Raw genomic sequence first — 19,724 nt, 5'->3', positions numbered from 1 at the left:
ACAAACCTACAGTCCCTGTCTTGTTTGCACCGCCTGTATACTGCTGTTCAGAGTATATAGGGCCTGGTGGCCCCTCACCTTTCCTTATTTTAATTTGGGTGCGGGGTTCCCCTTAATATCCATACAAGACCCAAAGGGCCTGTTAATGGACTGGGGGGTACCGTTTGTCTCACTGATTTTCATCCATATTGCCAGGACCCGACATTACATTAAACCCGCAAGCAGTTTTAAATGAGATTTTTTTTCTTTAAAAATGACATTTGGTGCAGGGACTGTTCTAAACATGGGAAACACGCGCCACTTTACAGGCATACTAAAGACACCCCCCAGGTACGATATTTAAAGGAATATTTCACTTTTTTTTTTTTTTACTTTAAGCATCATTAAAATCACTGCTCCCGAAAAAACGGCCATTTTTAAAAAATTTTTTTGCATTGATACATGTCCCCTGGGGTAGGGCCCGGGACCCCAAACCCTTTTTAGGACAATACCATGCAAATTAGCCTTTAAAATGAGCACTTTTGATTTCGAACATTCGAGTCCCATAGACGTCAATGGGGTTCTAACGTTCGTGCGAACTTTCGGTCCGTTCGCAGGTTCTGGTGCGACCCGAACCGGGGGGTGTTTGGCTCATCCCTATTTGCATACGTATCCATATATTCAATATATTGAATCAAGAGAAAAGGCCTACCAGATGCCTAAAAATCACAACTTGAATCAATTGAGTACATGAGTTCCAATAAACGCCAGACTTGTGGAACGTAATGCAACCATAGTGAAAAGACAAGGGAAAAAAATCACCTAAAATATATAAAATAGGTGTTTAAATAACTTAAATCAACCGGACAGGGACCAATCTGTCTGTGTATAAGACATTTACCTTAATCGTGTTGGATTCGATTATAACCAATTGATTCCCCCTTTCCCACTGAAAAGGGTATTCAGCTACTGAGAATGGAGAAGGAAGGCGAGCATAGATGGTAATTGCTGAATAGACACCCCAAGATGAAAAAACAGCGAAGATTACTTCTACTGTGGGGGCTTAATTAGGTCAATGGCCTGTCTTAGATGGATAACACCCCACAAATGGCAACTAGCAGGTTCCAAATCTCTTCCCTCCACCATGGTCATAAAAAAGCATAAAATTGTTAGAAAAGGTTCTCACCTATCTTGGATAGAGTCCAAAATTAGTATAGAGAGGTAGAGGAGAGACACAAGCCCTCCCTCTCACAGCCTCTGGCAATGAACGGTTGCTGAACGCCACAACTTGTCTTTCCCCCCTCCTGATGGCATCTGACATCACCAGCGTGGCGCAGACATCCATTTGACACTAATGCGCATGCGCTGGTCCAATAGGGCCATTGCGAGAATGCGCGCAATGGCCACATTGCAAAATTGGAAACTCCCTGTCCATAGTACACACTGAGTGTACGAATCTTGTTGTACGAATCGCTTGTTAATGTGATAATTTTTATTTATTCTTAAATTAATTACAAAATAAAATATGAATCATTATTATCATATGTGAAAAATTTATTCTGGCACCTTTAAAGCCCCGCCTTTTGTGTCCCTGTATTAGCATGCTAAACATGCTGGACAAAAAGGCTTGTACTAGTGAGCATGTCCACCAGATGTGTAGGAAGGTTCCTTGAGCTGTAAAGCCTCTAAAGCAATTAGGGGTAATGGGGGGACATATTTGGTGATCCTGGCAGAGACCAAGTACCAGCACATTAAAACTTTGTAATTAGTTTCAAGCGCTACAATATTTTGAGAGAAGGATTTTTTAGCTTGCCAAATGCGGTTTCAGTCTACTGTATCTTGGGTCAGTTCTAGGTCTCTTTACCATTTAGAGGCATAGGAAGGTGTGGAGGGGGAGCCAGTGTTAAGAAGGTGGGAGTAAAGGGCTGAGATTAGGCCACGCCTGTGCGCAACACTTTTACATGTCTGTTCGAAGATAGACATAGAGGGAGCCAAGGAGTCTTTAGGAGTCAGGGATGTAAGCAAATGCTTAATCTGAAGGTAACGAGGGGATATCATGTGACTTGATAAGGATGGGAAATGGCTTATATCCAGATGGGGTCATGAGTTTATAAGCATGGATAAGTTTTGTTGAAGATCATATATAGAAAGAGGATGGTGAGGTCCAGGCTGGGTAGAAAGCAGGATTGTGGAAGAAGGAAAGCATGGGATTATGGGGTGACTGGAGAGTATGTCTGGACTTATGGCGATCCCAGAGAGAGCAGGAGTGAGGGGTCATCGGGTTTAGTGTGGTGTGGTGGATCAGAGGCCAGAGGAGGTTGGAAACCAAGAGGGGGTCACATTCAACGGATTCCAAAGCTCCCAAAAGGGGTATTTCAGTTGTAGCATGGTATCTGGGCAGTTGAGCTAATTGGGTAGCGTAGAAGTATCTCATAAAGTTGGGAGAGCCTGGACCACCTCCCAACTTAGGTAAGTAGAGAGTACGACATGGTATGTGGGGTTTGATAGAATTCCAGATGTAAGAAGATGTGCGTTGCTGCAAAAGGCGGAGGAAATAACTGGGATTGGCAGCACTCAGAAAGGTATAATATCTTAGAAAGAATGGTCCTCTTGACCACTGTTATCCTGCCCATCCAGTCTAACGGCAGGTTGGACCACTTAGTCATAAGATTGGTGAGATGAGTAATCATAGGAGGGTAGTTAGCTGAGTAGAGGTTGGATAGGTTAGCTGTCAATTTAATTTCAAGGTATAAATGGAGTGGGAGGACCAAGGGAAGGTTAAAGGTATTCTGAAATTGGTCCAGCTGGGCAGCGGCAATGGAGATGTTCAGGGCTGTATATTTAGGTGGGTTGACTTTTAGGCCCGAAATATGGCCAAAATCATCTTAAAGCTTAAGGAGATTGGGAGTAGAGGTTAATGGTGACCTCATGAAAAGAAGGACATCATCATCATCAAGCGAGCATAGTTTGTGATGATGGCTGCCAATTTCCAATCCCCAGATATATTGTTGCGGATCAGATATAGGGGCTCAATAGCCAAGGCAAACAGGAGCAGTGAGAGCGTAAAGCCCTGTCACGTTCCTCTTTTAATCAGGAAAGGCTCTGACTTATAGCCCATATATCACACACAGGCAGTAGTCTACGCGTATAGAGCCAAGATCCATGAAAGAAAATGTGTGCTGAACCCTCAGCATCTAATTATAAATTGGATATAAGGCCAAGAGACAGTGCCAAAGGCCTTTCTGATGTCCAAGGACAAAAGACATAGGGGGATTTTTTGGGTGTGGGCTATAAGGGCTATAAGGGCTAAGAGGACTGAGCTCCCGGATATTGTCTCCTGCTTGATGGGTAGGAATGAAGCCCACTTGGTCTTTATATATGAGGGAGCCTATACTGGGTTAAGTTGGGTTGCTAAGATTTTGGCTAGCAGTTTGATTTTGAGGTTGAAAAGCGATATGGGCTGACAATTTGACCAGGAAGAGTCGTCAGTTTGGGGTTTTGGAAGCATAGAGATGGTGACTGTCAGAATTTCAGATCAAAATGCATGGCCTGTGAGAATAGCTTTATAGGCTTTAACTAGCACAAGGCCAATAGGTCTGCAAACTTTTAAAAATATGTAGCTGAAAACCTGTCAGGCCCGGGATGTTTATGTGACTTTAAAGATTTAATGGCTAGCAATGCCTCCTCTACTTCAATTGATTTCTCAAGACTATCACTTTGCTGAGAGGAGAGAGAGGGTAGAGCAGTGTGCAAAAAAAGAGTGTCAGTGCGGGCTTGGTCTAGGGCAGGCATATGCAATTAGCAGACCTCCAGCTGTTGCAAAACTACAAGTCCCATCATGCCTCCTCCTCTGGGTGTCATGCTTGTGGCTGTCAGAGTCTTGCTATGCCTCATGGGACTTGTAGTTCTGCAAAAGCTGGAAGTCCGCTAATTGCATATCCCTGGTCTAGGGCATCAGCTTTTGAGTAGAGAGTGGCTAGGTATTTACGAAAAACTTGGAGAATCCTGGTTTGATTGCTAGTGTAAGTATCTTGGGATATCTTCAGTTGAATCAGTTTAGTTTTTTTTAGCCAAAGCACCCTTTAAAATTTTGCACAATCTTGAGGCACTCCATTCTAAAATGTAAAAAAAACTAAGCTAATAGTTTTACATAACGAAGTAACATCCACACACATAGGTCACCCAACACTGGAGATGATTTATTCTTCCAAAGCAAATGCACCTTTGCACACTGGCACTGTATGCAAAATATTCCAGTGTTTTTCTTCCCTCAGATTCTCTCCCACACTTAACTACTGTGACCACAGTGCTAACGGGGAGCAGTAGGGGAGGGGCAAATAAGGATGCTGTGCAGGCGCCTGATGTCCTCCTTGTCAACAATGATGTCATTAGTTGTTAGGATGCCAGTAGCTAGAAGGATGCAATAGTGCACAATGAAAACCTGTGGCTTTGTGTAACTAAGAGGCAGGCTTCTATCCGCTGACTTGTATACAATTTTTGGGCAACTTTTAGACATTTTGTCTAGGCACCCCTGAAGAATTCTGAAGGTACCCAGGGTGCCTGGAACTGTGGTTGAAAAAGGCTGATCTAGACATCTAAAGGAGAGATTCAGAAAAGTGTCCGGTTTGTTTGCCTCAGTATAATATTTATGATGCAGGCGCCATATAGTTTTTTCAGCCATCTCTGTTAGGAAGAAGTCAAGCTCTAGTCTGGCTTTTTCTAAGGCTTGTTGGTTCAGTACAGAAGGATTAGCCTGAAACGCCTAATGGGTAGTGTTGAATGTAGTCTCTAGGCATTGAGGAGTGAGGCATTTCTCTTTGTTAAGAAAAGATGCTTGACCAATACAGGCTCCTCTTATTACCGGTTGTGGGCTTCCCATAGAGTGAGAGGGGAGATGTCTGGGGTGGAGTTAATGGTTAGGTATTCCTTGAGCGCCATCTTGAGGCAGTGGGACAGGTGGGCTAGGAGGCTATAATTGATGGTCCAGGTGGGGTCTTTAGTGGTCAGAACAAAGGAAGTCAGAGTGGTAATGACAGCATTGTGGTCAGACCAAGAAATTGGAAGAACAGTTGAAGAGAGGAGCTGGGATATTGAACCCACTTTAAGCAAAAGGTGATCAATGAGCAAGAACGTGTTGTGGGGATATGAGTGAAACGTGTATTCACACTACAAATCGATTAGCGAGTGACATTGTAGAAGTTGTTGGAAGTTGAATTTTGTGCCGCTGGGAAAGGACGATTGTGGGGATTTGTCCAAGAAGGGGTATAGAGTTGAATCTCTGCAGAAGAGAAGTGTACCACAATTGTGAGTCGACTACTGCCAATAAATGGGAGCGGTGTGGAGTTGGGTGTATAATAGGATACTACGGTCTCTTCAGTGTCCAGCAGGAAAATAGAAAAGATTAGGTAATGACCTTCTGGATCCTTGATCTCCGCCAGGAGCTTGAAGGGGTTGGTGTAAAAGAACGCTATGAGAACTCCCCTACTTTTAGTGTTGGCTGATGCTGTGTATACTTGTAGGTATGCTGAATTGAAAAATTGAAGGGTGGAGCAAGGAGTGAAGTGGGTCTCTTGCAAACACACAACATGGGCCTTAGTAGTGGCAATGGCTTTAAAGGCCTTTGTCCTTTCGTTTGGGGAGTTGAGCCCCTGGTAATTGAGGGTTAATATATTTTGCAGTCTTGTTGAAGGGTTAGAAATGTTGTAGCAGGAAGGCAACTTTCATGAATAGGGTCTTCTAGAGGGCACCTGGGGGGGTGTAGAGAGAAAGGAAGAAAATACGCAGAAGGATGGGGAATAAGATGCCATATGGCACAAAAAAAATAGCAACATGTAGACAAAAGCATGTGGTAGAAAGTGTTTCCCTGAGATTTGTGAAGTATCATGAGTCTGGGGGACACAAAGAATGCCATGGAGTAACTTCAGTAAGCAATCAATGGAGTAGGTCGAGAGGTACAATGACCAACGCTGGGGTTAAAAAAGCCCAATTGAAGTTTACCTAATGGCAATCAAAAAAAAGAAATCGTAAAGTATAAAAATTGCTTCAACTAATGTAACATTGATGTCAGGGGCCCAATATTATAAAAATGGAAGTGAAGGGAGATAAGATAAAGGGTAGGGGGAAAGAGTCAAAGTAGGTGTGCTGCATTTTGTGGTGTTAACCATTACAACAAAATTAAAATAATATTAGAAGGAAAGAGTTTATAAGGCAATAGAAGTAACCTCAAATGATAAATATGCCAGGACCCAAGTATGAGGGTTATTTAAGGAAGATGGCTGTTAATCAGACAGAGGCATGGCTACTCTGTGTAGTTGGATTAGTAGGCCATATTTATGTTAACATACATAGTAGCAAAGGTGAGAAAAGACACAATAATCAGAGTCCTCAGAGCCAATGTGGAGGACTGAATGTAGGAGAGAAAGAAAATTTGAGGTATGTCAGAAAGTGTAGGAGTGTGGGATATTTAGAATTACCTAGGCTCCAAGGGATTTTAAAGTCCTCACAACCAAAAATAATGACTCGGGGGGTAAGGGGGGTGGGGAAGGGTGGGTAGGGGAAGGGCATTAGGGAGGGGAGATTGGAGTTGGAGGATAATATCCTATGAATTATTCAGAGTCCCAATACATAGACAATATGCTTTGAAATGTTGGAGAACCATAGATCCAGGGGATCAGTCCATAGGTAGAGGGTTGTAGGCAACTGGTGAGCAGAAGGTGGAGTACTGCTCAGTCTATTGCAGGGTGGTCGAGGCAAAAGGGTTGGACTTCCAACCAGAACATCACAAAGGCTGAAACAGGCAGAGAAAGAGGGACTTGTGGCCATTGAAAGTAGGATTCAGTACATCGATTCCAGGTGTTGCAGAGCAGGGACATGAAGCATCCACGTTTATGTGAGTTAGCTTCACCACAAGCTTTTGTATAGGTCTGTGACCCCTGAGGTGAGCAGGAGGCGGATCAGCGACAGGAGACCTCATGTGGTGTGCTGGGGGGTAGGAGCTTGTCATGAATCTGCAGTAATGTTTCATGCCATTACTGTCTGCTTACCTCTCTGATCTGTGTATCAGCTTTAGGGACCATCCTCTCACACCTGTGTGTTTAAGTAATCTTCTCCCACCATGGACCCGGCTGATGTGCCTCTACCAGCCAATGAACAGCTGCAGGGCATAGTCTGCAGACTTGAGTCCCAGGAATCTAATCAGACCCAGGTGATGTGATTCCTTCAGGATTTGGCCTCCCGCTTTGAACAGCTTCAGGCCTCCTTAGGACCCCTGGTTAAACAATCTCAATCGCAGTCTGATGGTCTGATGCATACCTATTCCAGTCACAGCCGCAGCCACAAATTTTTTGCATTTGCCAGCTCCGTCCTGTTACTCTGGGGACTCCAAGGCCTGCAGGGGGTTGCTTAGCCAGTGCACCATTCATTTTGAACTTCAGCCCCAAAACTTTCCATCTGATTGGGCAAAGGTAGCCTATAATATTTCCCTCCTGTCCGGCGAGGCTTTAGCCTGGGCTGCCCCTCTGTGGGAGAAGAATGATCCAGTGGTTTCTAGCCTAACTTCTTGAAACTCTTTCAGAATATCTTCGAGGAAATGGGTTGTGTCTCTTCAGCGGCCAGCGCCCTTTATGTCTCAGTCAAGAGTCTGCTTCAGTGGGACAGTATGCTCTTCATATTTGTATACTAACTGCTGAGCTGAGCTGGAATAATGAGGCCTTAGTTGCAACTTTTTTACAAGGCCTCTCTGACAGAGTGAAGGATGAATTAGCGGGAAGAACCATCCCCACTGATCTGGATGATGTCATCTCCTTATGTAACCAGATTGATATTCGTTTTCAGGAGAGGAACCTAGAAAAAAGACACCGGCACTCCTTGGTCCTTAGCCAGCCTGAGCTCTCCTTTCTTCCAACTGTGGAGCATCCCCTGCCAGCTGAGGAACGTATGCAGCTGGGCCGGACCAGGCTATCCAGACGTGGCTGCACTGAGAAACCATCCTGGTACGGTGGGCGCGCAAAACATGGACTTTAATGAAATTGTCCATTATTCTCTGCTGGTGGCAGAGGATAATGAATATTGCCGCCAGACTCTTAAAGATTGGACCAGTGACCAACTGCTGGAAATGATCTGATCAGACCATTTTCTAGTAGATTAGGGTCATATGTTATTTGAGGATGTTCAGCCTTTGATCCAATTATGTGCTAAGCCAGCCTTGTCATGCTTTCCCGAAGGAAGTGACGATTTCTCCCCTCCTTTCAGTTGTGACCAGATTGAATCCCTGGTATGGTTGTTAGAGGATAATCCGGCTTTTTTTGATGAACATTATTCCTCTTGTTCCCAGCAGGTGTTATCTGATTGCATTTGTTCAGTACAATCTCTGATTAGACAGGCTGTATGTGAACCAACTTTTGTTCAACCTGTGTTACAAGCATGGTCAGATCTCCTGCATTTAGCTAAGCCACAGCAACCCAGCCCCGCCATTAGTCACCTACCTTCCCAAGAATCTTTCTCCCAGTCACCCATGGCAACCTCAGCTATAGTCCAGTATACACAGCTTCCCACTAAGTACTATTACCCAGTCTCTACTCACTGCACCTATCCTGCTTTCAATCCACCTGCCTCTTCTCTTCCACCTATAACAATCCCACAAACCCCTCCTCCAGCCACTGTTCCCTGGTCTTCCTTTTGCTCAGTTACATCCCTTTCTTACAGCCCTGCAATTAGCTACAAGGCTGCGCTGGCTTATCCAAAAAACAAACAAAAGTTCTTTCCTACCCACACGATCCTGCCAGTAACCCAACTTGCTTCCACACCAACCAACCTGCTCCAGTCTGCTTGCATGCCAGCTAAACCTGATAACCCACCTGATTCTGCCAAACCTCTGCCTGCTATCCAGCCAGTGTCTCCGCCTGATGTTCCCGCTTTCCAGTCTGATGTGTCCATCTTCCAGCCGGATGTCTCGATGCTTGCTTTCCAGCCAGATGTCTCGGTTTTTGCCTTTCAGTCGGATGTCTCAGCACCTGCCTCCCAGCTTGATGTCTCTGCTTCCCAGTCTGATGTGCCCACTGTCCAGTCTGATGTGCCTGATTTCCAGTCTGTCCTGATGCCTACCTTCCAGCCCGAAGTCTCAGTGCCCGCTTTCTAGTCTAAAGTGCCTGCTATCCAGTCTGATGTGCTTGCCTCCCAGTATGATGTCCTGATGACTACCTTCCAGCTGGATGTCTCGGTGCCCGCCTTCCAGACGGATGTCTCGATGCTTGCCTTCCAGCCAGATGTCTCGATGCTTACCTTCCAGCCGGATGTCTCGATGCTTGCCTTCCAGCCGGATGTCTCGATGCTTGCGACTCCAGCTGGATGTCTCGGTGCTTGCCTTCCAGTCGGATGTCTCAGTGCCTGCCTTCTAGCTTGAAGTCTCTGCTTTCCAGTCTGATGTACCCGCTTTCCAGTCTGATGTCTTGATGCCCGCTTTCCAGTCTGATGCGCCCGCTTTCCAGTCTGATGTGCCCGCTTTCCAGCCTTTTGTCTCAGTACCTGCTTTCCAGCCTGTTGTCTCAGTGCCTGCCTTCCAGCCTGATGTCTCGAAGCTTGCCTTTCAGCCTGATGTCTCGGTGTCTGCCTTTCAGCCTGATGTCTCGGTGTCTGCCTTTCAGCCTGATGTCTCGATGCCTGCCTTCCAGCCTGATGTCTTGGTGCCTGCCTTCCAGTCTGATGTATCCGCTTTCCAGTCTGATGTGCCCACTTTCCAGTCTGATGTCTTGATGCCTGTCTTCCAGCCCGAAGTCTCGGTGCCTGCCTTCCAGCCTGATGTGCCCGCTTTGCAGCCTGATGTGCCCACTTTCCAGCCTGATGTGCCCGCTTTCCAGCCTGTTGTCTCAGTGCCCGCTTTCCAGCCTGTTGTCTCAGTGCCTGCCTTCCAGCCTGATGTCTCGAAGCTTGCCTTTCAGCCTGATGTCTCGGTGTCTGCCTTTCAACCTGATGTCTTGTGTCTGCCTTTCAGCCTGATGTCTCGATGCCTGCCTTCCAGCCTGATGTCTTGGTGCCTGCCTTCCAGTCTGATGTCTCCGCTTTCCAGCCTGATGTGCCAGCGTTCCAGCCTGATTTGCTAGTTTTCCAGCCTGTTGTCTTGGTGCCTGCCTTCCAACCTGTTGTATCCGCTTTCCAGTCTGATGTGCCCGCTTTCCAGTCTGATGTCTTGATGCCTGCCTTCCAGCCCGAAGTCTCGGTGCCTGCCTTCCAGCCTGATGTGCCCGCTTTGCAGCCTGATGTGCCCACTTTCCAGCCTGATGTGCCCGCTTTCCAGCCTGTTGTCTCAGTGCCCGCTTTCCAGCCTGTTGTCTCAGTGCCTGCCTTCCAGCCTGATGTCTCGAAGCTTGCCTTTCAGCCCGATGTCTCGGTGTCTGCCTTTCAGCCTGATGTCTTGTGTCTGCCTTTCAGCCTGATGTCTCGATGCCTGCCTTCCAGCCTGATGTTTTGGTGCCTGCCTTCCAGTCTGATGTCTCCGCTTTCCAGTCTGATGTATCCGCTTTCCAGTCTGATGTGCCCGCTTTCCAGTCTGATGTCTTGATGCCTGCCTTCCAGCCCGAAGTCTCGGTGCCTGCCTTCCAGCCTGATGTGCCCACTTTCCAGCCTGATGTGCCCGCTTTCCAGCCTGTTTTCTCAGTGCCCGCTTTCCAGCCTGTTGTCTCAGTGCCTGCCTTCCAGCCTGATGTCTCGAAGCTTGCCTTTCAGCCTGATGTCTCAGTGTCTGCCTTTCAGCCTGATGTCTTGTGTCTGCCTTTCAGCCTGATGTCTCGATGCCTGCCTTCCAGCCTGATGTCTTGGTGCCTGCCTTCCAGTCTGATGTCTCCGCTTTCCAGCCTGATGTGCCAGCGTTCCAGCCTGATGTGCCAGCGTTCCAGCCTGATTTGCCAGCTTTCCAGCCTGTTGTCTTGGTGCCTGCCTTCCAACCTGTTGTCTCGGTGCCTGCCTTCCATCCTGATGTCTCGATGTCTGCCTTCCAGCCTGATGTCTCAATGCCTGCCTTTCAGCCTGATGTCTCGATGCCTGCCTTCCAGCTTGATGTGCCCGCTTTCCAGCCTGATGTGCCCACTTTCCAGCCTGATGTGTCCGCTTCCCAGTCTGATTTGCCAGCTTTCCAGCCTCTTGTCTTGATATTGGTGCCCCAGTCTGTTAAATCAATGCCCGTTACTCTGCTTGCCGAGTCAGTGCCTGTTACACAGCTTGCCAGTAGGAAGCCTGCTGCCCAGCTCAATGACCCGGATGTGCCAGCTGTCTGCCTGGATGTGCCTGATGACCAGCCTGAAATACTCTCTTCCCCCGTTCTGCCCGATGCCATAGACTATGGACAATTAAGACTAGTTGGAGCGTCCAGAGGCCGCTCCTTTGGGGGGTACTGTCAGGAAAGGGTCCATCCGCTGGTAAGATATATCATTTGGCATGCAGTACTGGGGTCCACCAGCAGGTGTCTCCTGGCAGTTTGGAACTGTCAGGGGAATCTTTCCCTGCTGGTGTTATTTCATCTTTTAGATGCAGTACTGACATCCACCAGCGGATGGATCGTGGCAGTATGGAGCAGACAACACTCCCTGCGCTCAGATGTTACATGAAGACAATTATTGTCAGTCCCATAAATACCCGGCAAGCCCTCACATGCTTGCCTTGGTATCTCTCTCCTTGAGCCCTGACCTTGTTCGCCTGTTACCTAATCCTGAGCCTGCATCTGACCTTTTTCCGTGCTTATCCTGACCCGGTCCCTCCTGTGTTCCTGTACCCTATCCTTTACCCTTCAGCCCAATCCATCCCCTCCCTGTTCTGTTGGTTCCCAGTCCCTCATCTACTTATCTCCTATGTATGACCTTGGCCTGGCTAATGTTTATGTTTCTGAAACATCCCTTGTCTTTCTGCTGATCTGCTGTGTATGACCCTGGCCTGGCTGACATCTGTGATTCTGGTACTGCCCCTTGCTGTATATACTGTTGTTGTTGGTGGGTTTGTTGGGTTGGTTGTGCACTGTTTGTATTTTCTTATTTATCACCTATCTTAATAAATATCATTACTATTCGCTTTCCATGCGTTTTTGGTTATATCTGTGCAGTCCACACAGTCTGGTCTACTAACTCTTCTGACAGCCAGCCTCAAGGCGACACAACACTTTCTTGGGTTCATGAATTACTACAGGCAGTTTATTAGGAATGACTCTTCCATTGCTGCCCCTATTATCTCCTTGACCAAGAAGGGTGCGAACGCCATGGAGTGGCCTTCACAAGCTGTCTCTGCATTTCATGAGATAAAACAGGCCTTTTTTTTGGACCTCTCTTGAACAGACCTAATCCTGGAGATCCATTTTTTCTTGAAGTGGATGCTTCTTCGACTGGGGTAGCATCTCGTACCTTAAGAATGAGCCTGACGTGCAGAGAGAGACCTCTCGTACAACCCTGGTTCAGAGACCACTGGAGTTGAGACAGTGGTTGTAGGAGTATGGTGGGGTAAGAGTTCCTGCAGGGTTCTCTAGCTTGAAGTGGTGGTGTCAGATGAGAAGCCGGATCAGCTGGTGCAAGAGTGCTGCAGATGCATAGCAGCGGATACAGGACAGCGGGTATGCTGCGGATGCAGGGCAGCGGATGCAGGATAGCAGGTGCAGGTATGCTGCAGATGCAGGGCAGCGGATGCAGGACAGCAGGCTGGAGCAGGGTCAAGCAAGCCAGGTCATACACAGAAGAGTAATCAGCATAAACCGTAGGGAGAAAGTATAGAAAGGTGTTGCCACAAAGATTTAACAAGGGGTATCAAAATTTTGAGTACCATCATCCTATAGTGATATGCTAGAAGGGATGGGAGGAATATGTCAAGGGCTACTCCACCTACCTGGTGTTGATGACACATCAGCAGTATCAAACTATGTGCCTTAAGGTGCTACACAATGCTACCTGGTACTCTCCTATTAATTCTATTCTCATCCAAACGTTTATTGCCGAGTTTCAGAAATTAATTGTTGGGGCATTTTGGGAAGGCCTCATTGATGAGGATACCCTAAAACTTATTAACACCCAAATGCCACGAACGCCAACTTTTTATGCCCTGCCGAAGATTCACAAAAACCTAGAATCACCACCTAGCCGACCCATAGTCTCTGGCAAAGGATCCTTAACGGAAAATGCCAGCAAACTAGTTGATATGTTTCTTATGCCACATGTATCATGTTTGCCCTCTTTTATTAAGGATACTACAGATCTTCTGCGACACATCGAGGGTGCCCAGATCCCTCCAGATGCCCCCCTCGTGGCTATTGATGTTAAGGCTTTGTACTCGAGCATCCCCCATGAGCAGGGCATCCGGATGGCTGGCTCCTTCCTTATGGAACAAGACCGTAATACTTGGCCGCTAAACAACTTCATTTTGAGACTTCTTGAGTTAATTCTCACTAGGAACTACTTTGTTTTCATGGATCAACTATATTTACAAACCCAAGGAGTAGCCATGGGCATGTCCTGTGCCCCTTCCTACGCCAATTTATATCTAGGAGGGTGGGAAAGGACCATTTTTGGAGACAAATTGTTAGAACCATTCTTAAACCATGTGCTCTGTTGGCACAGGTTTATAGATGACCTGTTGGTCATTTGGACGGGCACTGAACAACTCCTTATTGATTTTGTTGAACGGTTAAATAGTAACCACTTTACCTCCACTTCACCTTCACCTATGACATTCATAGTATCTCATTCCTGGATTTGAAAATCATTAAGAATCCCTCCGGTAAATTGATTACAGATCTATATCGTAAGCCTACAGAAGGCAATACACTTCTTCATGCTTCTAGCTCCTATCCCCGTCCTCTGGTACGCAGCATTCCTTATACTCAGTACTTGAGACTGAGACGGAACTGCACAGAGGACAGGGATTTCCATCTACAAGCTGATGCCTTACGTACACGGCTGTTGGCCCGGAGATACAGTTGTACAAATTTAAGAAAGGCCTTCAATAGAACCTTTGCTCGTACTCGACAATCGCTTCTTTACCGCCCCCCATGTACTAAGCAATCTTCAACTGTTAAAATTATTACAACATTTCGGTCCATCATAACCTTTTGCATAACCTGTTGTCACAACACTGGCATTTACTTACTGAACATCATATTCTAAAAAAGTATTTAAGATCCACTCCGGAATTGGTCTTTAGAAGAGCAACTTCCCTTAGGGATAAATTTACCCGTAGCCATTACAGGACCCATTCACCTTTATCAGAGGGTCTGAGAGGCACCTTTAAATGTGGAGAATGTCCACACTGCCCGTGGATCCAGGAAGGACAAAAATGTATCCTCCCAAATGGAGAGACATTTGTACCTCGACACTATGCCAACTGTGGCACCAGAGGGGTTGTGTACCTGATCGTCTGTGCGTGCAAGGCCTTTTATGTAGGCAAGACCATCAGGGAACTACGGCAAAGGCTGGGTGATCATTTATATGCCTCTACTAATGGGAAGCTCACTACTGTGGGCCATCACATAGGGATCCATCATAGATTCAACTCTGACTGTGTAAAATTTCTTGTGTTGGATGTGATTCCATAAGACCCCAGAGGAGGTGACTGGGACCGTAAAATCCTAAGACGATAGTCTATTTGGATTGAACGGCTCAATGCCCTTACACCTCCAGGCCTCAATGAGGCACATACTTACAAACATTTTTTGTAACCTCTTTATAACCCTTTGATGATATCCTCTAATATCTCTCTTTCTCTTCTCTGGTTTCCGCTTCTTTCCATGTTTGTGGTCCTCTTTATGCTCTATGTTCAAATTAATTTCTATATCCTTGCATTCTCCTCCTGGTTTACTGTTATTATCATGCACCCCATAAATGTACTAGTGGTATTCAATGCCCCATTAATGTGTAATTGTTCTGTGTACATCACTTTTCATATGCATTCTTCTGCTGTTAGATTTAAGTTGGTGATAGTTATTTTACAAGAACAATGTTTTGTAAAAACAAAAACAAAAATTTTGTAACTGCTTTTTGTATCAATCGGATTCGGCATAGGTGTTCATGCTGGGGGATTGACTCCCTATTTTACTCTCCCCCAGCCTGAAACACTGTTCGCTGATGCTGTAATTTAGATTTATGTCCTTCTCCACCAGCATCACTCCTCAACAGCTGCCAACTGCTTGAGGAGTTTATTCTCCCCCTGGTGGTGGGCACGCGCCTTTCCAGCAGTGGCTGAGCTTCCCTAATGGGTGGCGTCTCCCCCTGCTTCCCTGTGGAGACGCACAACTAGCGTCTCCAAAGATAGGGCTGTGCACGTGCGCATTTTCTTTGCGCATGCGCAACAGTGGAGAGTCGGACCAGGTGACGTCGGCGCCTGATGTTGTGCGGCGCCGTACGTATGTCCGGGTTGGGGGGTATGTAAGGCGGCCTCACTGGCCGCTCTTACACAGACAGCAGACACCTGGGACCTTGTTCAAACCAGCCATGCAAAGTGAGTCTTGATAATTATTAAGAAATTGGAACATAAGCCATTCTTGCCTTATCCTCTTCTCTCCCCGGGCCAATGGTGTCTGGTTTACGAGCTGAGCTCCACTACCTGGTGAGCTCCGCTCTGGCCATGCACTTCGGGGAAGCTAAGGAGAGATTACAGGCATTATCTTTTGTGGCATATACTTTCTTTTATGATTTTTTTCCTCTCCACCCTCTTTTTTTTGGACCTTTTTACGTTGTTGCTGGGCAGTGCTGGTTACTCCTGGGTGCCATAATAGCGCTCTTCCTTTTTTCATCTGGTTGGGTGGGTTTTGTATTGTATTAACTGTCTGTTTGTGCACTGCTCCCTGGGTGTCCTGCAGGAGTTGCTGGTCTTTCTTTCCTTGCTCTCCTTCCCCAATCCATCCTTCCATTCTTTCTTTCCCCTCCCCCCCTTTTTCCTCCCTTTTCCTTCCCTACCCCTGCCCCCCTTCCCTTCTTCTCCTTTTCCCACCTCCCTTACCCACCTCCGCCTTCCTCCATCCCGAGCCCTCCTTTTTCCTCCCCTTCCCCCCCTTCCCTTTCCTTCCCACTTCTCCCCCCCCTCCCCCCTTCTTCCCCTCCTCTTCCTCTTCCCTTCCCTTCTTTCCTTCCCTTCTTTCCTATCCCTTCCTCCTAATTTATCCTTCCCCCTTACCCAACATTCCTCACTATCCTAGTTCCCCCCCCATTCTTTCTCTTCTCTTTCCTTTTCCTTCTTTCTTCCCCTGCCCTCCCTATTACCATACACTATGTTGTTGTATGTCTCAGCAACATATTTCAATTTCTGTGGTACCCAAACCAACATATGTTTTTTATATATTTTTTTTACCATTAGTCCATCTCATTAGCCCCCCCGTGTTTGCCCCCAGGGGGAACGCCCAATCTGGGTGTCTCAAAATTGCCGTTCCTTGCCTGTTGGGGCAGTTGTTGGTGAGTGTGCTTATACATTGTATAAATACTCCAATATTATCATGCATTATAATGTATTAATATTCTTCTGCACTTTATGAATGTAATCTTGATTATCTACCTTCCTAGATGCTATGATTGGACGCCTCCTGAGGAAGCGGCATTGGCCACGAAACTGTTGAGGTCAAACGTCCTTTATCACATCAGTGTGCCTCCACCTACACATGGGGGCTATATTCATTGCTACTTTAATGTATGTTTAATTGTTTACTGTGCAACAAACCTTAAGTTGTTCTCGTTGTAAATGGTATATTTTACTATTTGTAATTAAAATAATTGGAATTATATGTATGTTCTAAATTTCAATTGGGTACCGCAAGGGTCCAACAACCCTCTTATGGAGAGGTAGGGCTCGTTTGGAGTAGGGAGAGAGTAGTCAGAGTCGAGGCTGGGTTTGGCATTAGGTAATCAGGCTAGCAGACAGGAAGAAGCAGGATCAAACAAGCCAAAGGTCAGGACTGGAGACAGTAGCGTGGTCAGGAAGCCGGGTCAATACTGGAACAGGATACAGGCACAGGATCAGGGTTTTATGGGACAGCTGCAGATCAAACAGCAAGGACCTAGTGTCGCTGCAGCATCTTTATAGGCCACTAGGTGCCAAAGCCTGTCTAACATGCACTCATGCATACATCCATGTGCGATGTCCATGATTTGCACATGCGCATTGGCACGCGTCTCCTAATGCGGGCAGCATGTCCCTGACAGGTAGGAGCTGTGACATATATATCTTAGAGCATACACTGACATCAATGAGGGTTACCAACCCTTCAAATAGTTATTGACAAAACAGTATTGAATAAGTGAAGCTCATAGGTGTGCAAAAAAAGCCACAAATATAGGAACTGAAGTGCTCTATAAGTGTCCATTTCCCTCAGTGAAATTAATAAGGAAGAAGATGTTCCACAACATAAAAAAGGCTGAAAACCATAGTTCATATAAAAATTCATCAACCGACTGTTCCACGGTGACTTGTGATAAAAAACACCCAAGAAGTTGTGACAGTGTATGATAGACAGGGTCCTCCACCTTTAAAAACACTGCCGCTTACCAGATAGATAGATCTCTTATTTAAAGAGATCAAATTCGCCTATGGCTTGTACTCCAGCCCCAGGTTTCTGTGCTTATCAGCCAGGTGTCCCAGATCATCCACTCCTCTGTATTGTCACCAGTCAGTAATTCCCCATGTAAAGATAAAAAGGGCCGGCAAATCAGCAGCACCTCAGGTGGATACAGGGCGGTGGATGGTGCCCTGCATCAGGTGCTGCTGATTTGCCGGCCCTTTTTATCCTTACATGGGGAATTACTGACTGGTGACAATACCGAGGAGTGGATGATCTGGGACACCTGGCTGATAAGCACAGAGACCCGGGGCTGCGGTCTCTGTGCTCCTTCAAAAAGAGATCTATCTATCTGGTAAGCAGCAGTGTTTTTTTTAGGTGGAGGACCCTGTCTATCATACACGTCACATCTTCTTGGGTGTTTTTTATCACCGTGGAACAGTCGGTTGATGAATTTTTAAATGGACTATGGTTTTCAGCCTTTTTTATGTTGTGGAACATCTTCTTCCTTATTAATTTCACTTATAGGACACTTATAGAGCACTCCAGTTTCTATACTTGTGGCTCATTTGCACACCTATGAGCTTCACTTATTCAATACTGTTTTATCAATAGCTATTTGAAGGGTTGGTAGCCCTCAATGATGTTGGTGTATGCTCTAAGATATATATGTCGCTGTACAATATGTTTTCATCATATATATAGCGCAACTTAATTTTATTCCGATTGTTTATAGTGTGTATCTCACTTAAAGTTGCAGCTGTTCACTATTTATTTAACAATTTTTTATCACTTGGATAATAGTTTCAGATTGTTTACAGGCAGCGCAGTAATCCACTTTTGACAGGTAGGAGCTGTGCTTCTTCAATCCTTTTTGAGAAAAAACGTCAACCATGTGCATTTTTCTCCAAGAAATTTTCTCAGGCAGAGAAAAATAATGCTATTGGCGATTGGGAACTTCTTGCAAATAAATTGGCATTAGAGGAGTGGCGTCATCTCTTGGAAGGTTCCTCTCACTCCATAACAATTTTCACTGGTCATAAAAATCTACATTACTTACAGAAAGCCAAACAACTGAATCCCAGACAGGCCAGGTGGAGTCTTTTCTTTTCCTGTTTAAGGCTGGGTTCACACTGGTCCGACAAACGCTCCGACATTGGGAGCTCATGTCGCATGACGTGTGAAATTTAATGTTTCCCTATGGGAGCCGTCCTAACTGGTCCGACACAAGTCGTTCCGACTTTAGAAATGCTCCCTGTACTACTTTGGTCCGACTTTGATCCTACTTCAGCCTATTGACTAACATTGAAGTCGGATCAAAGTCGGATTGCCGTCTTGCATGATCCGACTTCGGCACGCGACTTGTGCTCAGATGTTCTTGAGGGGGAACTCCGCGCCAAATTTTAAATAAAAAACCGGCATGGGTTCCCCCTCCAAGAGCATACCAGGCCCTTGGGTCTGGTATGGATCTTGAGGGGAACCCCCTACGCCGAAAAAACGGCGTGGGGGGTCGCCCCCAATCCATACCAGACCCTTATCCGAGCACGCAGCCCGGCCGGACAGGAATGGGGGTGGGGACGAGCGAGCGCCCCCCCCCTCCTGAACCGTACCAGGCCGCATGCCCTCAACATGGGGGGTGGTGCCTTGGGGGAGGGGGCGCGCTGCGGCCCCCCCACCCCAAAGCACCTTGTCCCCATGTTGATGAGGACAAGGGCCTCTTCCCGACAACCCTGGCCGTTGGTTGTCGGGGTCTGCGGGCGGGGGCTTATCGGAATCCGGGAGCCCCCTTTAATAAGGGGGCCCCCAGATCCCGGTCCCCCACCCTATGTGAATGAGTATGGGGTACATCGTACCCCTACCCATTCACCTAGGGAAAAAGTGTCAATTAAAAAAAAACACTACACAGATTTTTAAAGTAATTTATTAGACAGCTCCGGGGGTCTTCTTCCGACTCTGCTCTCTTCTCCTGATGTTGACACGACGCTCTCTGGGGCTGGAATGCACTCTGAGCGCTCCGCTGTGACTTATATAGGTGGTGACCACGCCCCCTTATGCCGTCACAGTCCCTGGGCATGCTGGGACTATGACGGCATAAGGGGGCGTGGTCATCGGGTGATGACCACGCCCCCTAAAACGTCACAGTCCCAGCATGCCCAGGGACTGTGACGGCATAAGGGGGCGTGGTCACCACCTATATAAGTCAGAGCGGAGCGCTCAGAGTGCATTCCAGCCCCAGAGA

Source organism: Aquarana catesbeiana, linkage group LG04 (assembly GCF_042186555.1).
Source record: "Aquarana catesbeiana isolate 2022-GZ linkage group LG04, ASM4218655v1, whole genome shotgun sequence".
Lineage (NCBI taxonomy): Eukaryota > Metazoa > Chordata > Amphibia > Anura > Ranidae > Aquarana > Aquarana catesbeiana.
The sequence above is the reverse complement of the archived record's forward strand: the minus strand, read 5'-3'. Positions refer to the sequence as shown.